We start from the raw sequence: 6,000 nt of genomic DNA on the forward strand, positions 1-6,000 counted from the left end.
AAATGTCAGTTGGTTAGTGTAGACAATAGTCACATTGAACTTCAAAAGTATTGAGTTGTACAACTCAGATGTTTCTATGCAATTTTGATCTATAGTTACTTATTTCTCATAGATCCTTCGCATCTCCTACATCTATGATTCTCAAATAATATTTATTGTGTAGCTAGCATGTATTGTCCATTTCTATATTTTCCCTTGAGAAGTTGAGTGTGTTGTCAGCACATCCTCTGCTATTAGGGAGTTCCAGGATTTTGACCAGCAGCAGCAACAGAATGGCAATATATTCCAAGTTGGTGTGCTGTGTGACTTGGGAAGCTGGGTGTCTGGAGAACTTAATGTTCCCATGAATCTGCTGCCCTTCTAGGTAGTAGAGGACAATGTTGACAGCAATGAGCTTCTTCCCAGTTGGATAAATCAAGTAGTGTTTTTAAATTTTTTTTAAACATATTGACAATGTTGAGTTATTCTGGCTAAGTCTGAATTTAAAGGTTTTTTTGGCTACAAGGCCCAAAAGTTCTCTTGTTAAAACTTACCAAAAATGCCTCATCAATGATGAAAGTGAGGACTGCAGATGCTGGAGATCAGAGTCAAGATGAGAATGGTGCTGGAAAAACACAGCAGATCAGGCAGCATCCGAGGAGCAGGAAAATCAACATTTCAGGCAAAAGCCCTTCATCAGGAAGACCATCTTCTTACAATCAGATTCCTGATGAAGGGCTTTTGCCGAAACGTCGATTTTCCTGCTCCTCAGATGCTGCCTGTTCTGCTGTGCTTTTCCAGGACCACTCTAATCTTGCCTCATTAATGAGCTGCCACACCTCCATGGTGTCTGTCATGTCCAGGTACTGCCTCAGTTACCAGTTACTGTTCCATGGACAACTCGGAAGAGTGGATATTCAGTGCCAGCCCTTCACCCACATAAGTACTGTCAATCTGAAGTTGCCCTGCACCAAAGCTGAAATTTTCCCAGACATGATAGAGGGGATCAATCCAGGGTAGTTTCAATATGAGACTTATTCCTCCTCAAGGACCAGCACACAAGACAATACAAGCATAATCTGAGGTTGCCAGCCTGGTCAAAGCATTCTCAGCAGTCGGGAGGAATGCTCAGCATTGTAAGAAGACGGTCACAGAGATGTACAGCACAGAAACAGACCCTTCGGTCGAACATATCCATGCCTACCAGATTTAATCTAAATTGATGTCAAATTAATCTTGTCCCATTTGCCAGCATTTGGCCCATATACCACTAAACCCTCACAATACATATATCCATCCAGATTCCTTTTAAATATTGCAATTTTACCAGCCTCCACCACATCTGGAAGTTCATTCCATACACGCACTCCCCTGTACGTGAAAAAGTTACCCCTTTTTTCGGTCCCTTTTTAAATATTTCCCCTCTCACCCTAAACCTATGCCCTCTAGTTCTGGACTCGCCACCCCAGGGAAAAGACCTTGTCTATTTCACCTATCCATGCCCCTCATGATTTTATGAAACCTCTATAAGGTCACCCCTCAGCCTCTGACGCTCCAGGGAAAACGGCCCCAACCTATTCAGCCTCTCCCTATACCTCAAACCCATCAACACTAGTAACATCCTTGTAAATCTTTTCTGAACCCTTTCAAGTTTCACAACATCCTGTACAAGGAAGATCAGAATTGCACACAACATTACAAAAGTCGTCTTACCAATATCCTTTACAGCCATAACATGACCTCCCAACTCCTATACGCAATGCTCTGACCAATAAAGGAAAGCGTACCAAACGCCTTGCAATCCTATCTACCTGCTACTCCAATTTCAAGAAACCATGAACCTGCACTCCAAGGTCTCTTTGTTCAGCAGCACTCACCAGGATCTTACCATTAAGTGTATAGACCCTGTCCTAATTTGTCTTTCTAAAATGCAGCACCACACATTTATTTCTATCTGCCCCTCCACAGCCCAAAGGTCCATCTGATCACAATCCTGTTGTACTCTAGGATAACCGGCACTGTCCACTACACCTCCAATTTTGGTGATATCTGTAAAGTTACTAACCATACCTTCTATGTTCACATCCAAGTCATTTATATAAATGACTAAAATCATGGACCCAGCACCGATCCTTATAGCACATCACTAGTCACGCCTTTGGCCAAATTGCTTCTTTCAACAAGTTACTGTGTATACTTGTGTATAAGTCATTCTCATGTATAAGTTGACTCTTTTTTTTTGGCCAAGAAACCTAGTATTTTCCATGTATCTCGTGTATAACTCGATCCTAATTTTTCTGGGGTCTTTTCCTGATCGTAAGTGCAACCTTAAACGGTGTGCATTTTTGATTCAAATGCAATACCTGCTTCATCGTATGTCACGCACACCAGTATATATTTGCACAATGCGATTTTTAAGTTGTTAAATTGAATGTTGGTAACCATATATATATTTATTTATTTATGTAATGCTTACATGCATATATTACCTGTGTATGCAAATAACTGTGGTGCCTTATGACCTTCGACCTTGTCTTCCCACTCTTACCTCTGTTCCTTAGAAGTAGGTGTCGTGTACAGTTGTGCTCTGAACTTATTGTAAAACACAGCTGCAAATGTGTTGCTGGTCAAAGCACAGCAGGCTAGGCAGCATCTCAGGAACAGAGAATTCGACGTTTCGAGCATAAGCCCCCAAAAACACCCCCACATTTTTCTGACAAAATGGCATCACGAAGAAACACATATGCAGCACAGTTTAAACTCAAAGTTATTGAAGTTGGAGTGAAGGACAACAATAGCGTAGCTGCAAGGGAGTTCTGTGTCTCTGAAAAACCTATTTGAGATTTGAGAAAAAAAGCCACGCAGTTAAAAGCTATGCCAAAACAGAAGTATGCCAACCGAGGAAAGCTGAACAAGTGGCCACAAGTAGAAGAAAAGATTTCTGACTGGGTAATACAGTGCCGTCAGATTGGAAGCATAGTGACTCTACAATTTATAAGAATACATGCTAAAAATGAAGCAAAAAAAGATGGACTCAGTGATTCCAAAGCCAGTGCTGGAAGGTGCAGTGGGTTTATGAAAAGGTATGATTTAGTGCTTCGACAGAAAACCAAGATTGCCCAACAACTACTGGCAAAACTTAATGACAAGTTAATTGGGTTCCATCCTCGTTTTATAATCAGAAGTCAAGACGAAAAATGGGTACAGGCTCTCATGCATTGGCAATATGGACGACACCCCGAATGAACTTTGATATGCCAGGGAACAGAACAGTGGATAAGATTAACAGTTTTGGTTAAGATACTGGCCATGAAATGAGTTTATTCACTGTGATACTTGCTTGTGTGGCAGATGGACCAAAGTTAAAGCCTGTGTTAATTTTTAAGTGGAAAACTCTGTCCAAACAGAAATTTCCAAAAGGCATTGTTGTCCTTCTCCTCCACGAATAAAGGGTGGATGGATGAAGGTGGCTGCAAGGCTTGGATTAAGGAGGTCTGGAATATGCGAACAGGAGGACTTAGAAAGGGAAAAAGCTTACTAGTTTGGGATATGTTCAGATCACACAGAGTGAAGTGAACTTTGAGCTAACAGTACTAACATTGCAATAAGTCCTGGAGGCCTTACGAACATGGTGCAGCCATTGGATGGCAGCATCAATAAACTTTTTAAGGACTTAGGACAGAATAAATCAGAGATTGGATGCAAGAAGGGGAAAAAAGCTTCACAAAGGGTGGCAACAAACGTGCTCCATTACTTGCAGCTGTATGTGAGTGAATTGTTGAGACCTGGAAGGAGATAAAAACTGAAATTATTGTGAAAGCCTTCATAAAATGTGGAATTTCTAATGCTTTAGATGGTACTGAAAATGACTATTTATAGTCAGATGGAAGTGATGACAAATCAAGTGATGATCCCCTTGAGCCTGCAGATGAAGATGATCCATACAATGATATGCTTGACCCAGACAACTGGAATTAATTATTCAGTGGTGCAATTGATGAGGACAGTGGATTTGAAGGATTCTCATGGACTTTTGCATGTACCGGTAACTTTCATTTTAAGCAGCTATCCCACAACATTTATGATAAATGATGAGAAGAGATTTTTGCTGTGAATATCAGTTTTTTGATATAAAGTGGTTATTGTATATTAACAGTTTCATGCAGTCTTTTTAATAAAATACTATCAGTTTTTTTTGTTTTTATTGCTTTTCTGTTTGTATTTCATGAATTGTGTGTTGTACACCCCTACTAACTGGCCTGACCACCTGCTGGTATGCCTATTAACTTTTGTACATATGTGTAGACCAACATGCATTTTATTGGTAACTGGAATACAGTACGACAGTACTGTTCTACCATAACAGGCAGAATGGAGACAATTATTTAGTAGATAAATATTCAATAATGGCCATAATTCTTTTTCCATTTGTTGTTTATTATTTTATACAGAGATCCGGCCCTTGTTTGTCCATTTTTTAATTTCATCCCCTTGAAAACAATATCTTGCATACAAGTCGACCTCCTAATTTTAGTTTTAAAAAAGTCTTCAAAACTTGATCTATACACAAGTATGTATGGTAAATCTTAGTGGTTCTAATAGAGTCATAGAGATGTACAACATGGAAACAGACCCTGCGGTCCAACTTGTCCAGCCGACCAGATATCCCAACCTAATCGAGTCCCATTTGCCAGCGCTTGGCGCATATCCCTCTAAACCCTTCCTGTTCATATACCCATCCAGATGCCTTTTAAATGTTGCAATTGTACCAGCCTCCGCCACTTCCTCTGGCAGCTCATTCCATACACGCACCACCCTCTGAGTGAAACCGTTGCCCCTTAAGTCCCTTTTATATCTTTCCCCTCTCATCCTAAACTAATGCCCTCTAGTTCTGGACTTCCCCACCCCAGGGAAAAGACTTTGTCTATTTATCCTATCCATTCCCCTCATGATTTTATAAACCTCTATAAGGTCACCCCTCAGCCTCCGACGCTCCAGAGAAAACAGCCCCAGCCTATTCAACCTCTCCCTATAGCACAAATCCTCCAACCCTGGCAACATCCTTGTAAAGTTTTTCTGAACCCTTTCAAATTTCACAACACCTTTCCAATAGGGAGGAGACCAAAATTGCACACAATATTCCAACAGTGGCCTAACCTGTGCGCTGTACAGCCACAATATGATCTCCCAATTTCTGTACTCAATACTCCAATAAAAGAAAGCATACCAAACGCCTTCTTCACTATGCTATCTATTTGTGACTCCACCTTCAAGGAGCTATGAACCAGCACTCCAAGGACTCTTTGTTCAGCAACACTCCCTTGAACCCTACCATTAAGTGTATAAGTCCTGCTAAGATTTGCTTTCCCAAAATGCAGAACCTCACATTTATCTAATTTAAACTCCATCTTCCACTTCTCAGCCCATTGGCCCATCTGATCAAGATCCTGTTGTAATCTGAGGTCACCCTGTTCACTCTCCACCACACCTCCAATGTTGGTATCATCATCAAACTTACTAACTATACCTCTTATGCTTACATCCAAATCATTTATATAAATGATGAAATGTAGTGGACCCAGCACCGACCCTTGTGGCATTCCACTGGTCACAATGCTCCACTCTGAAAAACAACCCTCCACCACCACCTTCTGTCTTCGATCTTTGAGCCAGTTCTGTATCCAAATGACGGATTCTTCTTGTATTCCATGAAATCGAACCTTGCTCACCATTCTGCCATGGGGAACCTTGTCAAAATGCCTTACTGAAGTCTATATAGATCACATCTACCACTCTGTCCTCATCAATCATCCTTGTTACTTCTTCAAAAAACTCAATCTAGTTTGTGAAACATGATTTCCCACGCACAATGCCATGTTGTCTATTCCTAATCAGTCCTTGCCTTTTCAAATACATGTACATCCTGTCCCTCAGGATTCCCTCCAACATCTTGCCCACCACCGACATCAGGCTCACCGGTCTATGGTTCCCTGGCTTGTCCTTACCACCTTTCTTAAACAA

This window comes from Hemiscyllium ocellatum, chromosome 28, assembly GCF_020745735.1.
Source record: "Hemiscyllium ocellatum isolate sHemOce1 chromosome 28, sHemOce1.pat.X.cur, whole genome shotgun sequence".
Classification (NCBI taxonomy): domain Eukaryota; kingdom Metazoa; phylum Chordata; class Chondrichthyes; order Orectolobiformes; family Hemiscylliidae; genus Hemiscyllium; species Hemiscyllium ocellatum.